The sequence below is a fragment of the Magnolia sinica genome, chromosome 15 (genome assembly GCF_029962835.1).
Source record: "Magnolia sinica isolate HGM2019 chromosome 15, MsV1, whole genome shotgun sequence".
Lineage (NCBI taxonomy): Eukaryota > Viridiplantae > Streptophyta > Magnoliopsida > Magnoliales > Magnoliaceae > Magnolia > Magnolia sinica.
Window position 1 is genome coordinate 38,884,370 of NC_080587.1, and position 21,842 is coordinate 38,906,211.

The following is a 21,842-nucleotide window of genomic DNA, read 5'->3' on the forward strand; positions in this document are numbered from 1 at the left end:
CATAAGCCAACGGCTTCTCCTATTGCATCAGGACAGCACCCAAGCCAACTCGCGAGGCATCGGTAAATACAATAAATCCATCACTCCTAGAGGGAAGAGTGAGGATAGGAGCAGACATGAGGTGGTCCTTCAGCTCCACAAATGCCTGCTCACAAGCATCGCTCCACACAAACTTGGTGCCCTTTCGGGTCAACCTGGTCAACGGGGCTACAATATGAGAGAATCCCTCAATGAAATATCGGTAGTAGCCCGCCAAACCAGGGAAATTACAGACTCGGACGCATTCGTGGGCTGGTCCCACTGACGCATGACATCAATCTTCGAGGGGTCCACTGTGACTCCCTGCATCATCACCACATGACCAAGGAACTTCACCTCCTCCTGGCAGAACTCGTACTTCTCCATCTTCGCGTAAAGCTGGTGTGCACGGAGGGTCTGCAAGGTAATTTTCAAATGTCGCTCATGCTCCTCACGGGTCCTCGAATATATCAAAATGTCGTCGATGAACACCATAACAAACTGGTCAAGATATGGACCGAAGACCTCGTTCATCAATTACATGAATACTGCGGGTGCATTGGTCAGTCCGAAGGACATGACCTGGAACTCAAAATGACCATAGTGCATCCTGAAGGCTGTCTTAAGGATATCCTCATCTCGGACCTAAACCTAATGATAACTGAACCGCAAGTCTATCTTTGAGAAGAACTGCGCCTCCTACAGCTGATCAAACAAATCATCGATCCTCAAGAGTGGGTACTTGTTCTTGATCGTGACCTTGTTGAACTCACGGTAATCTATGCAAAGCCTCAACGAGTCATCCTTCTTCTTCATGAAGAATACCGATGCTCCCCATGATGAACTACTCGGATGGATAAAGCCAAACTTGCACAACTCGTCTAACTGCTTCTGTAGTTCCCGCAACTCCAATGGTGTCATACGATACGCAGCCTTCAAAATAAGTGCGGTACCAGGCATAAGATCATCTAAAACTCAGGGTGCTGGCAAGGTGGTAAGCCCAGAATCTCCTGAAACACATCGGTAAAACCACAAACAACTAGTAGCCAGTCGATACTTAAAGCAACTAACTCCTCAACGACACACGATAACAGGCAGGAAAGTTGCACTCCTCTGGGCTCGGCAACAAAATGGAACTCTGGCACGCCGGGTATACAGAACTTGATTATCCTCACAGAGCAGTCTAATATGGCGTGGTACTCACCGAGCCAATCTATGCCCATGATGACATCAAACTCGGACATCGGTAAAATAAATAGATTAGCAGGCAGAAAGATATCCCCAATCAGAATGGGGTAAGACGAGCAAAATCGGCCTATCATTGCAGTCTTCCCCAATGGCGTTGATACCGACAAACCCTCACGAACAGACTCCATCAGCAAACCGGTCGATTGATAGAAATCATCAGCCATAAATGAATGCGATGCACCAGAATCAAACAATACACGTGCAATGCATGTAGAAACAGGGAGAGTACCCTCGATGACCCCTTTTGATGACTGAGGGTCCTGCTGGGCGGCATAAAATATGTCCTAGGCCTACTGGGGAGGTGTATGTCCCCTCTGAGGTCTTTGTTGCTGCTACTGCTGCCGCTATGGCTGCCTGATCTGCCGCCTCTGCTGATGCGAGGGAGGTCCAGGAAGCTGATGCTACGGTCGCTGCTGCTGATGTGGGGGTTGACATAGAGGCTGATGCTATGGTCGCTGCTGCTGATGTGGGGGCTGACACAGAGGCTGATACAGTGCCCTTAGTTGCTGCTGTTACGAATGGGGACACCCATGCCTACGATGTCCTGTCTTACCGCATCCAAAGGAAGTACCAGGGAACGGCCCCATAGGTGGTGCTAGGGGTGCCACTGGTGCTTGGAATGCTAGGCGGGTCATGCATCACTGCTGTGAACGATGCTACTGCTGCTGGGAATTACTAGAGGGTGCCTTCCTCTTCTGATCTCCTCTCTGGTCACGGGCCCTTTGCAAACTGGCCCAATCCACCTCGTGTCTGACCACATGGCTCCTGAGGGTAGGACACAAGCGGTTTTCAAAATGGCGGGCCTTCTGCCCCTCATCGTCAATAAGATACGTAGTGAACCTCAATAGCTCAATGAAATGCGCCTCATACTGCGACATGGACATGTCTCCCTGACCAAAGTCTCGAACTCTAATGCGCGCTGCTGTTGAATGTGCTTAGGAAAGAACTTCCAGTCGAACCGGTCTATAAAGCCCTCCCAGGTCCACTTGAAATCGGCCGCTGCCGCTCGGGTGACTGATGCCCACCAATGCTGAGCCTCACCCTGGAGAAGAAATACAGCTAATGGGACCCGCTGCTAGGTCGTACATCTCACAGTGTCAAAAATCTTCTCCAACTCGGCGCACCATATCTCTGCTGTAATAGGGTCTAGCATGCCCTGGAAGTATGGGGGATCGTGCCGTCGGAAGTCTCTAAGAAGGGTGCTCGCTTACTCTAGCTCTGCCTAGGCTAGCGTAACAATGGGTCGCCGGCCCTGCCACTGAAAGATAGCAGCCATTGTCTGTAACATCTACTGAAGCTGATCTGCGGTCACAGGTACGGATGAGGCTACGCCAAGCTCACACAGGGGAGCGGGAGTCCCTCGGGTCGATCTCTTAGGCGGCATGTCCTACAGGGAGGAACAAGGGCCTAATTAGCCTTGAGAATTCTCGAAGGCATAAACGTTAAGGGTCTATATTAGAAAATCACAAAGTTATTCAAACTCAGACCTATTTATTTTAAGTTCATAGTAGATATGTGATGTGATCCTTAGGTATTCCCAAGTTATGCTTTAATATAAACTTCTATCAGGCCCCAAACTTAGAAAACGGGCTCACAAAATTCCTGATCACCAAATCCAGTGCCGACAGCCTTCGTAGTGCCCCATTCTCAGCCCGGCACTCATATGCAGATTTTGATCTTGGGATCCTATAAAGAGAATTTTCAATATGATTTTTTTGTAATGGAGCACAATCAGCATAACCAAGTCATGAAAATAACATCACCACATATCTACTATATCAAAAACTTTGAGTACAATGCGGAAAGGGAAATACAAGGTGATCAAAAGACTCCAAAATAATCTGATGCACGGTCCTGCCTCAGCGCTGCTGCGATCCAACGTCACTTGCATGCAACGATCGTGTATAAAATTACAAAATCTTAGAGGGTGGTGTAAGTGTGTGCGCAAGGTAAGTGCCAAGTATGGAGTATCAGAGTAATGTGAAAATATGCTAGTAAGTCCATGAATACTATCAGTCGTACTAAGGCTTTGCGATACAATGCATGAATGCTATCGGCCATACCATGTCCATACAGTGCGAGGCCTACGTAGTCAAATGTCATATGCCAGATACAATACAAGTATGTCAATCCTCATCATGTACATATATCAGTACAGTTCCTCTATGGGATATCATCGGGGTCTAGTACACTCCACACTGACTGCCGCCTCCCTAGCTGCACAGCCCAGCAAGTGGAAGAGACCACATTATCCTCCTGACCTGTAGTCTGCCAATACCTACTCGGCTCATCGTCAGCGGACCCATTTATGAGCTGGTCAAACTCAACTTATCTTACAACCCCCTCACTAGGGAGGATAAGGTTAGACCCCCTTCCAACCGACCACGACACAGTAGGAGACGTGACCTACTGGTATTCGGCACTCCTGCGCTCATGTATCCACTCGGTCTAGACGTTGGAGCATCTCCGAGTACCAAAAAGGTTCTGGGACTTTCACCCAAGGACATCCTAAGTGCCCACAGTGTTAGAACCAAGTATTTTTGGTATCCGATACGGCCATCCACGATGTGCCTATGGGGGCCACGGCCCTAATGTCGCTAAGGCGTGCAATGGTCATGTCACACATATGTAGATGTGTGAGTCATACTATCCAGTCATGCAACAATCCTGCGTGTACCATGCGCTCATGTGGGTAGCTCCTATCAGTGAGTCCCATAAATAATCTGCTCAATGGCATATGCTATGATCAGTCACTCCTCATATCAAGCATACATATGATGCGAATGGGTATGAATCATGGAATTATACTAAGCATGTTATATGGTGATGAACTATCCTCATAACGAAGATGGGCCTAGACGGTCTACACACAATAAGTAGGGGCCTACCAATGGGCCCTAAGGAAAGTTACAATGCGAACATTTAACCTTAGATACATCAAATGGGCCGCATCATATGGGCCTCATATATGTCAAGGTGGGCCTCAACAAACGGGCCACAAATACATCAGGATGGGCCTCAATAATGAGCCTCATAAATTCCCAAAAACGAGTCATATTGATGGATCATTTGGACCATATCACAAATAGTAGTGGAGAAAATAATTCTCACTATTAAACAAATCACAAGGCCCATCATCAAGTTTATTTTCCACCTAATCTAATCATAAGTCTTAAAGACATGGATTAAGTGGGAAAAACAAATTCCCTATTGATCCAGAACTTCTATGACCCAAATGGGATTCAATGATAGATGCTTAATCCTCCACTATTTTGTAGTGTGGTCCACCTGATCAATGGATGGACACATCACGGTGTGGCCTACTGTAATGTATTTGAGGTCCAACCAATTCATAAATATAAGCTTAATTGGAAACTACTGTGGCCCTTAGAAGTTTGAACGGTGGACGTCACTATCCACTATTTAAATGGTGGGGTCCACTTGGACTTTAGATCTAACTTATTCTTTATCGCATACCATAAAATGATATTTTAAAATGGTTGGACTATAGGCATCACGATGGGCCCCACCGTCCAAATAGTGGACGATATAGATAAAACCAATACATCATGTGGGTCCACGCTGCACGGATGCAGCACATGTGCAGGGGGCAGGCACAGATAAAACACATACTTCATGTGGGGCTAGCGGCTAGGACCCACGGTCCCTACCCGTTCATGCCACAGCGTAGCAGGTCGCTGCTGCGTGTCCTCTGGACGTTAGCAGCAGCACCTGCTGCACCTTGTTTTTTTTTTTTTTAAAATAGTTTTTTCACAGTTTTTCCCAGGTGGGGCCCGCACCAGGAGAATCCACCCCATCCACTGGATTCTATGGCTCAAGACTAACCAATCAAGCCTAACATTCAACATTTTTAGTGTGTGGAAACATCAAGGTTGGCCCTAATAGATTTGAATGGTGGAAATCACTGTTTTCTATGCTATGGCCTGCCAGAAAATTGGATTAGCTTCATTTTTCGGCTCAACGGCTAAAAGGAGCAGGGGAATGGGATGAACAGCGTGGATTAGATTTATAAATCAAGGTGGGGCCTGCATGAACGGCCCACCCCAAATTTTGAATCAAGGTGATATATATATATATATATATATATATATATATATATATTACAAAGCACGTCCAGACGTTGGAGTGCATCCCACTGCCTGTTCACACTTCACTACACGTCCAGCATCCAAGGACGCTGGATGGATGGTGTGAATATACATTTCATCACGGTGGGTCCCACATGGACATGGCCCACGTGATTTGGATCAATCTGATATTCATGATTTCCCATCACCCCTAGGGCCCACATGGCTTCGACGGTGTAGATCCTACATGTCCATCAAGTGGGTCCCACGAAGGTGGACGGCTTGGATAAAATGCATGCATCATGGGGCCAACAACAAGGGAAAAGAGAGAGAGAGAGAGAGAGAGAGAGAGAGTGATGGAGGGACCCCGACACTATAGGCCCTCCTTTCCATGACTTACAACATACATCAAGTGGGTCCAATACATGTGATCAAAATCAATGGTGGAGATCCTTTCTCCACCAAAATGTAAGGTGTAGATGACCTTATTTATGCAAGGAAAATAAACATCATGATGGGGTCCATGGAGAATGGCCCCATCATGGAATGATCATGAGAATGAAGGTGGGCCAATGTCCACATCTAGGGTCCAAAGTGAGATCCATACCATCAATTGGTAAGCCTCACTTGGCCCATCATCAAAACATGAAAATCTAAGCCTATGGAGCACCCACCATTCGATCTTCTTGGTCTGATGGAATGTTAATCTCCTTGTGTCTCACTTTGATGGAAGGTGATGAGAATTGAAGGGCTAGGATGATGGATCTTAGATAGGAAGTGGGCTACACACACTCTTTTCTCTCCTTGGAAGAGCTTGGACGTCCACTTTTTTGTTGCTTGGAAATTGTGAAGAGAGAGAGAGAGGGATGGTGGTTGTAAGAGAGAGAGGTGATGGTTGTGAGTGATGGATTGATGGGGAGTGAGTGATAGGTGATGGGCATGTACTTGACATGCATGGGTGTGAGAGAGATAGAGAGAGTGAGAGAGTTGACTTTGGGGTTACTCTTGTACTTGACATGAGTGATTGATTGATTAATGGGACAAGATGTAGAGATTCTCTTAGGATTGCAAACGTGTGGTGTTTTCCTCGAACTGAACGCGGGCCCACATCTCCTGGCCAGGGTATTGGATTGGTATGCAAGACACAGTGTTGGAAGCACGACGATGGTGCGATCACAATAGTATAAGTCTTAGATTGAGCCGACTCAGATCTAAGGGATACGACTTAGTGTCGTGCGCAAACGTCGATTATAGGTCATAGATTGCCGAAATTTGACGGGAAGGATCGCAGAAATCTATAGAACAGTACAGACTAGGATATGGGCCTTACACCAGTGGCCTTAAAAAGACCGTGAAGGCCATCGTACGCATACCCGTGCTGGCAACGGATGAAGCCAGTGACTTAAAGCCCTAAATGACCAAGAAGTCCTCAACGGCTAATCACGCATAACACTGCCGTCTGTGTAGCTTTCCGTCAATGTCATGGGGAACGGATGAAATTGCCCTCCCGTGAATGGCTTAACCTTACAGATGAAGAGAACGTGGGCTACGATTTGCGCTCTTTGGTCATTAACCATAGATAGGCCAACCATGTGTAAGACCCCTCAATTCTTTGGCTTGATTTCAGTAGTAACTCATGAGGAAGGGCCTAAACCTACTCATTAATGGACTGGTGGCCCTAGATTTGGTACCCAAAAGGTCACCTTGTGCACCTTGTGAACTTTAGAGAGTTACTGCGGCCAACCCTGTGTATAAATCCAACAGAGTTCATGGCCATGGTAGCTTCACTAGGCCCCTCTGATGGATCACGGTTTGTGAACTCACTAGGCTGTGAGAAGTTCAGTGAACTCATGAGAGTTATAGAGACTATCACGTAAGACCCGACTCCCCTACTCAAGAGTATAAAAAACTGCGTGGCTCCACTACTCAAGAGCTTAAACTGTGTGTGATCATCAAACTAAAATGAAATCTAGTGCCGCCTATCAAAACAAAAGTCATATAGGGGATCCCATACTAACATTCATAATATGTTGATGTTTTTATCTCAATTCTTCACTCAATATCATGTTAAGATTATGCTTAAAATGATCCACGATGTAGAATTTATAAAAGAACAAAATATCTCAAAAATGTCATCATATCTTCATTAATATCTTCATGCTGAAAGTCAAAGGAAATTACATGTTAAAAAAAGTGCACAAATGAAATTACATGTTCAAAGCTCTTCTGTAATTCCTAATATCCCATATACTTTTGCAAATCTTCCTTTATCTGCATTTGAGCTGCAGCATGCTTTGATTTTTCCTCAAGGATGATCTTTGCCTGATCAGGAATGCCAGCCAGTTTATTTTCCAAGGATGCAATCATCTCTTCACTCATTAGCACAAGCCTTTAGCTGTTCTTGAAGGGATAATTGTTCCTGATCAAATTCAGAAATAGCAGAAGGGATGAGGGAAGCCTTTTCCTTGGAAAGAGTTAGCTGCTTCCCATATTCCAAAATCTCAGGAGCAATTGTGACATTTTTTATTGATGCTAAAAAGATTATTAAATCACGGAATCTGAAAAGAGAATCACGTAGGGAAAAAATAATTGATCTTTGCCATCCTTGCAGTACTTTCTAAAATTTCGATGGTGATATCCAAGTATGACCATTGTTCAGGATCCTTGAAAATATGGACTATTGCTGACATAGAATTCTTCATCAAAAGCATCTTGTGTGTGGGAATCTTCGTAAAGGATAATAGTTCGAATGTAGTGGCTACAGACTCAGAGCTTGCTGCTCCACTGCAGGGAGGGGTTCCTAAAGTATAAAGAAGGAAAGAACTCATAATAATGATAATAAAACTAGAAAATGTATAAATCTCGATAAAGTAATCAATATATATATATATATATATATACACCTGCTGCAGAAGTACGACTAACAGGAGGTGAATTTCATGAACCATAGAAGGACCAGCTCCTAACATATCGGTAAAAAAAGGTGCTCTGGCCTCCATACTTAAATCTCTGGTTGTTGGAGTTGGCAGATCGATGGTCTCTATGGGGAAAATAATTTCACGAGCCTCCACTTTTGGTGCCACCAAAGGATCCAAAGGAACCCTCGATGAAATCACCGGTGCAGTTGTAAGAGGATTAGTAAGAGGATTATCACCTGTCCTAGCATTAACAACACGAGCACCTAAAATAAAGATATGACAATAATAATGAGATAACTATCACAAAATATACATATAAATATATATATGTGGAATTTAAAAGTTTCCTTACCTGGTGAATATCCATACTCTCCATAATCCAAAGGCTCATCTTCCTCCTCCTCTATTATTGCAGGGGATTTTGTAGGAACATTCATACTAGGAAGAATCTCAGAATTTGGCGGAGGATGCTCTTTGTCAGCACTTTCTGCAACAACATCCTCCTCGCCATCTATATCGACTTCTCCTTCTTCAAAATCATCATCATCATTTTCACCATTTTCGTCACCTTTATCATCTTCGTATTCGGTAGAAGTAGTACCCTTCAATGAAGAAGCTGAACTTTCATCCCTTAAGTCTTCTTCGTCGATTTCTTCAATCATGACCTGTTTCCCTTTAGAAGGATGAGCTTAATTACCTTCCGGCTGAGGTTCTTTGTTAATTGGAATTGAAGGGGATGGAGAGGCCTATATGCTGCCTTCTTGGGGAACAGATTGAGACGCTTGCAAGCACACTCAAGACCTAGTCATGGGAGATGATGAACTAGGAGGAGTAGGCTATGAAGGAGGAGCCGGTTCATCCTAAGCTATAGCAATTTCTGCCGAAATGGGAGAAGATGTTCCTTCAACATCATTTGTGACCCGGCCAATCAAGTCACAAGGGACTTGCTCGAATTCCGTCAAGATTCCATGAGCAATCCAGCCTTGGATCTTTTAGTGATATTTTTTTTTACAAATCTCACCGTGAAAAGGTGCGCTACTCTTCTCTGGTATGTAGAAAACTCTATCTTCAAGCTTTCTACCTCTTAACCTAGGCGGGTGAAGCCAGGTGGGTGCATCTACTGGCAAACAATTATTGACCAAGAATGATTGGTGATCCCACCACCGCATCTAGCTATAAGAAGTACGAACTATACGATTGCAATTGGGGATTATGAAGAAAGAATCAACACAACCACCTAGTAGTTGTATCCATACCATGACCCAATTGTAAGGACCAGTGTCATAGCAGCGCATTCTTCTGGTAACTAATCTGCAGTCTTCTGGAACAGCCTGATCATAACCGAACTGGCAAGCAAAGCGACTGGGATAGTACGGTTCTCTCCAAAACTTCGTTCCTTCCTGCAGTGGTAGGCTGGAAGAACGTATAGAGAGGAAGAATGCCCTTTCTCCTACAGTGAGTGTTGTCATGTCCACCATGTCAGTATCTTCAGTATAGCGATGGAGGCATAATTGAAAGAAATCCACTTGATTAGTATCCCAGATTTTGTTGGCTACCTAGTTGTATGATCTTTTTTTATAGCCCTTTGTTAAAAAAACCAGAGTGGAAGGTGTGCAGGATGAACATATGCCTTCTCCGGCGCTTTAAAAGTCCAAGGAAAGTAGACTCCCATCTAGCCAGTGACATAATGTCATGGAGTGTATGCTGAGGAAGCTCCAATGGTAAGGTTTTTGACATAAGTGGCTACTTTCGCAAGGGCTCTATAAATAGAGCATAACATTGGAGGTGCAAGTGAATACTTGTGGCCTTCTGATAAAGCGACAGCAACGACAAAGACTGTAGGGCGAATAGCATCTACCCATTTTGAGCTTGGAAGTACCACAATGCTTAACCAATAGGCTAAAAAGACCATGAGCTCCCTAAATAAGTGTACTCTGCTCTTTCCTTGATGTTGTCGTGAAGCTCCATTAGCTCTCAAGAATGACAATCGCGGAATCTATAGGGAAAAGTAAAAGATTAGTGTGACGAAATGTATAATAAAAAAAAATGAAGAGTTGACTCCTAGATTTTAAAATACCTGAGGGCCCTGGAAAAGTGTGCAAGCCATTGTAGAGGAGAAAGCTTGTGAATGTTTGGAAATTTTAAAATTTCTCTGAAAAGTTCGATAGTGGTTTCAGAGATGGAAGGCTTGCGGTTGGGAGAAGAAACAAAGGCCAATTCCTTGTTAGATGGGACGAATTCATCGTAACATTTCCCTGTCAATGGATGGCCCGCTATCCGATGGAGATCCCAGAGTGTGATGCTTATCTCACCTACTGGTAAATGAAAGGAGTTGGTGGTGGGAGACAAGTAATCGAGGAAGCCCTTTATCACAGTCGGCTCTTTATAGAAGTATTGGGGCGTAACTTCTATGGCGTCATACAGGCCTATCTTAGCAAGCATACTTACGTGTTTTTGTAAGGTGGCTTCCGCCTAGTCTAAATAATAATGTCGTGAAGTTAGGAGACCCTTCGTTCAGAATTTTTTGGGTCCGCAAAGTTGCTCACAATCCCGGAAGCATTGCTTGACTGTTTCATAGAAGTACGTGGGGAATAAGTTGTGGGGATTATGAAAAGGGGTGAGAAAAATCATCGGGTGGACTTCGCCAATGCATTGTTGCGGTTTAGGTGCTAACAATATCCCCTCAAGGATGTGCGGTTCTCTTAACGACCACGAAGCAGTGTACATTAGTTTCTCTCCATTTATGTGATCCCTCGGCTCGCAATCAAGCATGGACTAGTGGGGATGAAGGTTGAGGTGAATCACCATCATACCCTCCGAGTGTGGATTATCAAATTTCATAATACCCTTGATTGCTCTGATTAATTCCCATGAGTTTTGGTGCTTCTTCTTGTTGTGCTCCTGGATCTTCTCCTCGAACTCCTTGGCCTTGTTTCGGCAGGTATTCTTTGAACGAGAAGCAGGAGGAGTGTCTTCTTGAACAGGAAGTCTCTGGCTATCAGTATGAATATGAGCGGTCAATTTTAGCCACTTATCCCAGTCATATTCAAGATTGTGCTTGGGAAGTCATTCTATATCTCCCATTGCGATTATTTGATGAATGCGAGAGGCTAATGAAGAAATCGGTTGGTAAAGTTGAAGGTTGGGAGCACAAGCTCCTTAAAATAAGAAAGATGATGGGTGGTGGTTTTTGTACGCTTTGGCGGTGGTTGATCTAAAGAAGGGGAAGGGCGGAAAGAAGCTGGGCTGGTAAGTCTTGATGAGAGGGTTATTCGGTCGGAGGGTCTACAGCACGATATGTTCACTTAATGTGGGCCATGGTGTGAAGATATTTGAGAAAGAAAAGGTTAAAGCTGGAAATTTCTCTAAGTGTTAGTGGCGCAGACTCGCGTAATCAAAGTCCTTTGTGCGGAACAATGTAAGAGTCAAAAGTCTTGAGCGAACAGGAAACCTGTTACGGTGGTTTCTGCAAGAAAAGTAAGTTACGTAGAGATTTGGCAGAGAGACAGAGGTTTGTTACAACAGAAACAAGTGCAAAATGAGTGAAAGTTCAAGGTATTTATAGGGTGTGTGGCCGAGTATGGTATGCGGGTCTTGGTTGCGTGGGCCCACGCAAAGCCTGTCAGAGTGAAAATTTGATCCTTTTCTTTGATTTTCTGAACAAACAAAGAAAGGATCAAGGGGCCATCTGTTGAGGCATAAAAATGAGAAGAAATGATTGAAGATTGAAGAGTAAAAATAGAAGGAAAATAGAAAAAGAAGAAGAACAAATGTCTTTAGGATTGTTAGCATGGATCCATGCAACCGATATTGATTGCGCGGGTCTACGCAACCCAAATACCAGTTGTGCGGGTTCACACAATTGATTTAGGGACATGTTGTCCATGAACGGTCAAAATTGATGAAAGGTGGGGTCCAATGGCACCAAGATCTAGGTTTTGCACATGTGCAGGCCTATAAATACCCCCTCCCCCCTCATTTAGGGGATCGAAGATTTTGGAGGAGCAGAGCAGCAGAGAAGACTGAAGGTAGGAGTGAAGAGAAGTCAATGGATTGTGCGGACCTGCGCAAACCATGTTGGTTGCGCGGGTCCGCGCAATCAGATTATCATACAGCCTATAATGGTGATCAGGCCGAAATGCTAGTGAAATGATCAAGCTCTAGTTCTTCTTATGTTCAAGCTTCAAGGAGAGAAATCAGTTGATCGAATCTGCACAATATTCCTCTTAAAGAGATGATTAAATTATGAGTCAAAGTGCTAGCGAATTTGACATTTGAACTTTGTCAATTTCTGTATTCTAAATAATCTATCTTAGAATCAAGGGATACTCGAGGATGTAAATGAACTCAGTATCAATAATATGATGATTGTTCTTAATGGACTCTTTCTCTATTATATTTGAATAAGATAATCTCCCAAATCGAATGCATTTGTTTCTTATTCGAAACACCACTAATGGAGGACGACTGGGATATCCAACACATACATCAACGGGACCACCGTCCACGTCCATGGACTGGATGGTGTGAATGAAACACATACACTATGTGGGTCCCACGTGTAGAGCCATGTGCCACCAGGACAGGCCCCCATAGATGGACCGAGAGATAAAGCACTCACATTGGTGGGACCCACCGTCCTCAGCTGGACGGTGTGGATTTCACACACACCTCGTGGTTAGGCCCACAGAACTTATTAACGTTGTACTACAGCTGTCCAGCTGCGTGGGACCCATCGTTCATGGTCTGGATGGTGTGGATCTTGCACATTGCAAGGTGGGTCCACACGTGTGGCCCACCAGATATATATATAGTGTATATATATATGTATATATATATATAATATTATTTATATTAGCTCTAATGTCTAGGCCCTAGACGGCCTAGATACGAGACACACATCAAGGTGGGGGTCCGCACGTCCCACCTGATGGATGGCTAGATGAAACAAGTCCATCAGAAAGGTGGGCCCCACCCCCACACGTGCAGCATGTGTGGGGTGCGTCCCACGTCCTAGAAAAATGGACGGACAACGTGATAAAATACATACATTACGGTAGGGTCCACCGTTTTCAAATGGATGGACGGCTAGGATGTAAGGCACGTTCATCAAGGTGGGTCCCATTCCACACGTGCAGCACGTGTGGGGGGGCCCCACACGCGCTAATGGATGGATGGTATTACACATACCTAGGTACAAACCCACAGAACTTAGTGATGTCAATGGCAACTCAAAACTACGTGGGACCCACTGTCTGGATAGACGGATGGCATAGATGAAACACGTGCATTAGAGGTGGGTCCACATGTGTGGCCCACCTCAGGTATGAATAGAGATGATATTTGTTTTCCTTTCATGCAATCCAGCAGCCTCAGCTGCTGGACGATCCACTACTGGATGGTGGTTACAATACGTCCATCAAGGTGGGGTCCACATACATGTGGCCCACCAGCTACATCCATCCAGGTGGGCCCATATGACTTTGTACGGTGGAGATCAAGTGGGCCACACATATCACAAGAGAGAGAGAGAGAGATAGAGGGACCCCGCCACTATGGGCCCCTCTTTGCTTACAACCACATACATGAAAATGGGTCCCATCACAAATGGGCCCTACATCAAATATCAAGATCTAAGGCTATGAACACCAACTGATTCCACTTCTTCTAGGCTCCATTGACTCCATAAGTTATGACAATTGCACGGTCGCAAGAGTACAAGTCTCGGGTCGGGTCAACTCAGATCGATAGAATGCGACTCAGGATCCTGCGCAAATGCCGATTACAAATCGCGGGTCACCGGAATTCGACAGGGAGGACCACGGGAGTCTAAGGAATGGTACGGTCTAGGATACGGGTCGTACAGCTCTCCCTTCCTAATAAAAATTTTGTCCTCGAAATTTAAACCACAACACAACTAATACAGAGCTCACCAAGGGAGGGAAGACCTATCACTATAGATATAATCAGAACATGCCATACCAAATAATCAAACACCTAAGAGATGGGGATAACGCCCACGAATCTCAACTTTATTCTCCTAAGATGCCTCATCAGCACTATGATGACCCCACTGATCCTTGGATCCTGGTTAGAAATAATCGAAACTAGAATACTATGCTGCCTCACAATCTCAACGGTAGGGAGCTATGTCAGAAAGTTTCTAAGTTATTCGAACTCGAGGATCTAATCATTCTAAGTTCTCAACAATCATGCGGTGAGGGGTAGCTATCAACAGATATGTGATGTTATCATTACAAATTCCCAAGTTATGCTCTGATACCATCTTCTGTCACGCCCCAAACTCAGAAAATGGGCTCACAGAATTCCCGATCGCCGAATCCGGCACCGATAACCTCCGTAGTTCCCCATTGTCGGCTTCTAGCACCCATACGCTGGATTTCAATCCTGGGATCCTACAAGGAGGATTTTTAAACGTACATTTATCTCATAATAAGTATAACCACAAGTTTACCCAAATCACAAAGGCAACATCATCATCACATATTCACTAATGTAAACATTTGAATATAGTGTTGAAAGGAAAATACATATATCGTAAATCGTAGCTCCAGAAGACAACTGCACACTCCAAGCTCAATGGGCATAAGCTTATAGAAAGCTTAGAGGGTGGTGTAAGTGTGTGTGTGTAAGGTAAATGTGCTCATAACGCAATATTAGAGTAATGCAAAAACATGCTGACAAGTTCATAAATACAATCAGCCTTATCCAGGCTATGCAAAGCAGAAACATAATAAGCCAATATCATATACTAAGGAGGCAATATAGATCAGCTATGCAATGCGGAGACATAATAAGCCAAATATCAGATACTGAGTCCACGAATACCATCAAACTTAATCAGATTATACAACATAGCAGCACAGTAACCAAATGCTATGTGTTGAGGATGTAATACAATATGCAATGCAAATGAAATGGGATGATAGTACATAGTATCGCAAGCTGGAGTGTGAAGTCGGGATGATAGTACGTAGTATCGCAAGCTACGGGGTCCATCACAAGGGACTTTTATCCAAACCAGTCTCATACATAAATTTGGATAGTCAGACTTAATGTGGTAAACTCCTGATCTCAGGTTAGTCGTGCGGTCCAACAAAAATCCTGGCCATTGTGAATGTACATATAATAATTAGTTACGCACCACCAGCCCGAGTGGATAGTAAATGAATGAATGAATGGGTAAAATTCTGAGTATGTAACTCCTGCTCAATAAGTCCACATGTCAGTATAACTCATCTTTGGGATATCACCAGGGTCTAGTACACTCCACAATAACTGCCACCTCCCTAACCATACAACCAGTGAGTGGAAAAGACATCACTATCCGCCTAGCCAGTTGTGTGTCAATGCCTACCCGACTCATCGATAGCGGACCCATTTGGGAGCTAGTCAAACTCAGCCTAGCTTACAGCCCCCTCACTCAGGCGGATAAGGTCACACCTCCTTCAAATTGACCACGACACAGAGAGAGATGCCACCTACTAATTTTTGGCACCCAGGCGCTCCTGTATCCACTTGGTGTAGACATCGGAGTCTCCTCCGGTACCAAAGGATTATGAGACTCTCACCTGAGGACATCCTATGTGCCCCATAGTGTTAGAATGAAATATTTCCTGTGTCCCATCTAGCCATCCACGATATGCCTGTGGAGGCTACGCCCCTGATATCGCTATGATGTATAGTATTCATATCACAAAATGCAAGATGTATGAGTCACACAATCCAATCATGCATCAATCCTGCACATACCATGCGCTCATGTGGGATGACTCCACCTATCAGGGAGTCTCATGAACAACCTGCCTTATGACATATGCAATGGTCAACCACATCTCATGACGAACATGCAGATGATGCGTATGAGCATGTATCATGATGCTATGTTGTCACGCACTCATAATCGGTATTGATAACTAGCATTGATACAGCATCGGCATCGATAATCAGCATTGACTTCCATAATCAACACTGATAATCAACATCGATAATGGGCATCGATAATCGGCCTCAATAATCGGCATCGATAACAGCATCAATAATTGGTACCATTAATCAGCTTCAATAATCGGCACTGATACAACATCGGCCTCGATAATCAGCATCAACCTCAAGAATCAGCACCGATGAGAATGGGCCTAACAAGGCCCAAGGGAAGGTCACAATGTGGACATTCAACCATCATTGCCCAACAATGTGAATCTTTAACCAACATTACTCCCAAGAGATGGCCCATATAGAGCCAAGCGTATAGTGGGCCCATGGCCTCACACAAGGGCCTAATACACATCACAATGGGCCTTACTCAAGAGCCACATATACATCATATCGGCCTCACTCATGGGCCTCATATACATCATATTGGGCATCATCAAATGGGCCACGAATAGACCACAATGGGCCTTGCTAAATGGGCCATAAATACATCACTTTGGGCCTTATCAATGGGCCACAATAACATCACTACGGGCTGCACAAATGGATGACATAGATATACAATACATACATCGCGGTGGGCCGCACAAATGGGTGACATAGATATACAATTCATGCATCATGGTGGGACGCACAAACGGATGGCATAGATGTACGATTCATACATCATGGTGCGTCCCATGGCAAACCGTCCTAATGGACGGTATGGGTATAAAATAAATACATAAAAGTGGGGTCCACCTCCACGCGTGCCATCCAAAACATATGGATGACGTGGATGCAAAATTAGTTAACGGCGTTGATGAAACACATATATCATGGTGGATCACACTGTCCTCAATTGGACAGTGCATATAATACATTCAAGGTGGGTCCCACATCCCACCAACGGAGGATGGCTGGGATATCTAACACATACATCAGCGGGACCACCGTCCACGTCTAGGGACTAGATGGTGTGAATGAAACACATGCACTATGTGGGTCCCACCTGTGGAGCCATGTGCCACCAGGACAGGCCCCATGGATGGACTGAGTAGATAAAACACTCACATTGGTGGGACCCACCATCCTCAGCTAGACGGTGTGGATTTCACACACACCTAGTGATTAGGCCCACAAACTTACTGACGCTGTATCGCAGTTGTCCTCTACATGAGACCCATTGTCCAAGGTCTGGACGATGTGGATCCTTCACATTGTAAGGTGGGTCCACACGTGTGGCCCACCAGATATATATATATATATAGTGTATATATATATATATTATATTATTTATATTAGCTCCAGCGTCCAGGCCCTAGACGGCCTGGATACGAGACACACATCAAGGTGGGGGTCTACACATCCGATGGCTGGATAAACAAGTACATCAGCAAGGTGGCCCCACCCCCACACGTGCAGCACGTGTGGGGTGTGTCCGACGTCCCAGAAAAATGGACGGACAGCATGATAAAATACATACATTACGGTAGGGTCCACCATTTTCAAATGGATGGACGGCTAAGATGTAAGGCACGTTCATCAAGGTGGGTCCCACCCACACGTGCAACACGTGTGGGGGGGGGGGGAGGGCACACGTGTCAATGGATCGAAGGTATTACACATACCTAGATACAGACCCACAGAACTTCGAGACGTTAATGGCACATCAGAGTTGCGTGGGACCCACCATCTAGATAGACGGATGGCATAGATGAAACACGTGCATCAGAGGTGGGTCCACACGTGTGGCCCACCTCAGCTATGAATAGGGCTGATATTTGTTTTCCTTTCACACAGTCCAGTAGCCTCGGCTACTGGATGGTGGTTACAATATGTCCATCAAGGTGGGGTCCACATACATGTGGCCCACTAGCTTCAACCATCCAGGTGGGCCCATACGGCTTTGTACGGCGAAGATCAAGTGGGAAAATGGGTGGATAGAGGGACCCCGCCACTATGGGCCCCTCTTTGCTTACAACCACATACATGAAAATGGATGCCATCATAAATGGGCCTTACATCAAATATTAAGATCTAAGGCTATGAACACCCATCGATTCTGCTTCTTTTAGGCTCCATGGACTCCTTAGCTCCTAAGCTTTTCCTTTGATGGTGGAAGATGAAGATTGAAGGGTTGAGATGAGGGATTGGGGGGTAAGGAGTGGGCCACACTTGTCTTCTCTCATGGACATTTCCGCTCCTTGAGAATTGCTTGAATGGAGTGAGAAAATGAGAGATAGAGAGAGGTGATGTAAGAGTGAGTGATGGGTGATTGGTGAGTGTAAGAAAGGGATGGGTGGAGAGAGAGAGTTGGCTTTGGGAATGGGAGAGGGATGGGTTGGTTGTACTTGACTTGTACTTGTGATAGGATGTGTACTTGATTGATTGATTTGATGAGTTGTAGAGATTCTCTCAAAATTCATAATGCGCGGCATTTTTCTCAAAATAAATGTGGGCCCATAACTCCTGGTCTGGGTATCGTATTGACGCGTGATATGTGACATTAGAACCGCGGTGACAACGCGGTCACAAGAGTATAAGTCACGGGCCAGGCTGACTTAGATCTAAAGTATGCGACTTAGGGTCGTGCTCAAATGTCTATTACAGATCGTGGGTCACCGAAATTTGAAAGGGAGGACCGTGGGAGTTTAAGGAACGGTACAATCTAGGATACGGGTCTTACACAAGATACTACTTAATGGTATATTTTATACATGTTTGTGTTGCAAGGTGAATCTGAGAGCTTAGATTGAAAAGCATGTTAAAAGCATGGATTTTTTGCTCAAGAATCACCAAAGCAAAGGATGGATCTTATAAGACTAAAAATGAAGAATTCACATGCCAAAGATTCAAGAAAACTAAATGAGGAATGAAGAAAATCAAAGACTTGAAGGGAAGAAAATGAACCTTAAAAATTCGGCTGCTTCGACTAGTCTAAGCTCTGCCTGGACTAGTCGAAGAAACTTCAACTTGAACTCCAGCAACATGGACTTTTAAATTCACATGATCCTCGACCAGTCGAAGACTATCCTCGACTAATCAAAGGTTGTCCTCGACTAGTCGAGGGTTACGCAAATGTTGCGTGGACTACGTAAATTTGAGGTGGTTTTCATATTTTTTTCAACTCGGTGCCAAAGTTCGAGTTGCACAACTATAAATAGGAGTCCTTAGGATGTTCCTAGGCATCTTCTAGGGTTTAAGAAGTGGAATAAAAGAGTGGAGAGCTACCGCCAAGAGTTTTTCTTCTACTTCCTCAGTTTTTTTTTTAAAATTTTATTAAGAGTTCTTAGTTTAATCATGCCTATGGTTTATTAAACCTCTTAGGTAGGGCTAAGAGGTGAAGCTCGTAGCGTGATTGGGATATTTTCTTTGCTTTGATTCATTTTTTTTATTGAACCTTATGGATTCTAATTCTTATTTAAGGAATATTTTTAGTTTATAATGGTTTGTTATGACAAATTACAATAGATCTACAATTGCTTTGAATATCTTCTTTTCCTGATTTGAGATTGTGAAATTAGTAAGACTTGTTGTTCACCATTGTCCCTTGGGCGTGGTAGGGTGATGGAAACCTTCCTAATCTTCACAATTCTCCTAAATTATTTTTAGAAATAACTTATCTTTCTATTTTGTAGGATCTTAACATAGAAACTTCTAATTTGGTAACTTCTTTCTAAATATCTCTCTTTCTATTTCTAGATTTCTTATTGCTTTAGGGTGCTTTCTCTTTTAGGGTTAGGTTAGATTCTGAAATTGAGGGCTGAGAGTGTTTCATGACTAAGTGGGTCTGTGATAACACTTGATGTCTCTTAAGTGAAGGAGGATTGGTCAAAGGGTTACCTATCCATCATTAGATTAGTCACTGGTCGAGATCCTCAAAGTTAACTGAAGTTACAGCCGCAAATCAACCGACCAATCAACCTCCAAATCCACCTTAACCTAGGGTTGAGGAAATCTAGGATGAAAACGAGGTGCATCAAGCACCCTTGCCTTGAACTTTATGAGATTATTTACAACCGGTGGGGGTGAGCACACCTTCCTGTATGGTTTTTCTAAAAAACATAGCAATTATGGATATCAAGTCAAGTGTGATCCAAGTCCTTAAATTTCATGTACTTGAATATGAAAATTCATATTTATACTTAAAAGAGTTTGATAAGATCATAGCCACTTTATACTTTCCTAATATAACTGAGGACACAGTTATGCTGAAACTCTTTCCCTTTTCATTGAAAGAAAAAGCTAAGACATGGTTACATTCACTACATCCACAATCTATTGGTAGATAGAATGACATGATAAGGGAGTTCATAAAGAAATTCTTTCCATACCATAAAACAAATATCCTTAGAAAGTTAATCATGAACTTTGCCCAAAAGGAAGAAGAAACATTCTTCCAATGTTGGGAGTGGTTCAAGGATCTTGTCAGTTCATCCCCATAACATGGTTTTGAAACATGGCACATCACAAACTTCTTCTATGATGGACTGACATCTTCCATGTGCCAATTGGTCGAGACAATGTGCAATGGGGAATTTATAAATAAAAATGTTGATGATGTGTGGGATTATTTTGACGAACTTGCTGAAAACGCACAATCATGAGACATCTCCCCAAAACCTAGTACCATTTCTAAGCCTACTCAATCAAAGGAGAGGGGCAGAATATATCTTTTGAAGGAGGAAGATGTTATAAATGCTAAAGTGGCTAATCTCATAAGGAAACTCGAGGCCGTGGAACTTTAAAAGGTTAAGGCTAAGGAAACTGTTTGCGGTATTTGTGCTTGCAATATTTATACAATTGAAAATTGTCCAATAATACTTGCTTTTTAAGAAATTCTAAATGAGCAATCAAATGCCATAAACAATTACCAGAGGCCTTTTAAAGGACCCACCTCTAATACTTACAATCCTAGTTGGAGAAATCATCCAAATTTCAGTTGGAGGAATGGACAAACTGCTACTCCTCAAGCATTTCCTAATCAAATACTAAATCAAGGGAAACCTCAAGAGGACCCGGTCATAAAGCATTATCAAAGTCAAGAGCTTTTCAATCAGGGTATGCTACAAGCCTTTCAAGACCTTACAAAGGCCATACAAGGGTTTGAGACAAAAAAATGTGATTGGAGAGAAAGGAAGCCTTCTAGCTCAACTTCTTCCCAATCCAAAACAATAATACGAGGTCAATGACCTATGCTCTTCAAATTAGATGGAGCAAGATAAATCTATCACCACTCTTAAGAGTGGGAAGACCATTGATAAAACCATTCCAGTTAGGGCTGAAAAGCCTAAGGACCTAGAAGAAGACAATAATGATAGATCTAACACTACTCCACAAGATTTATAACCAAAACCTCAAGGCAAGCCGATTGCTCTATTTCCCCAATGGTTGATTGCACCAAAACCTCTCTTTAACTCTCAGGACATTCTAAAGGTGCTGAAACAAGTGAAGGTCAACATTCCTCTACTGGATGTCGTTAAACAAATACCTTCATATGCAAAATTTTTGAAAGACTAATGTACGACCAAAAGACAACAAAATATTCAAAAGAAAATCTTCGTAACAGAAAAAGTGAGTGCCATCCTATAACAAGATGTGCCACAAAAGTACAAAGATCCTAGTAGCCCAA

General features: G+C 43.7%; 1 non-coding gene across 1 annotated transcript; it reads right to left on the reverse strand.

The window, feature by feature from the left end:
• Positions 1-20,556: 20,556 nt before the first annotated feature.
• LOC131228433 (small nucleolar RNA R71) lies at positions 20,557-20,663 on the reverse strand. Its single transcript, XR_009162936.1, has one exon. It is a non-coding gene; the product is annotated as a small nucleolar RNA R71 (small nucleolar RNA).
• Positions 20,664-21,842: the final 1,179 nt, after the last annotated feature.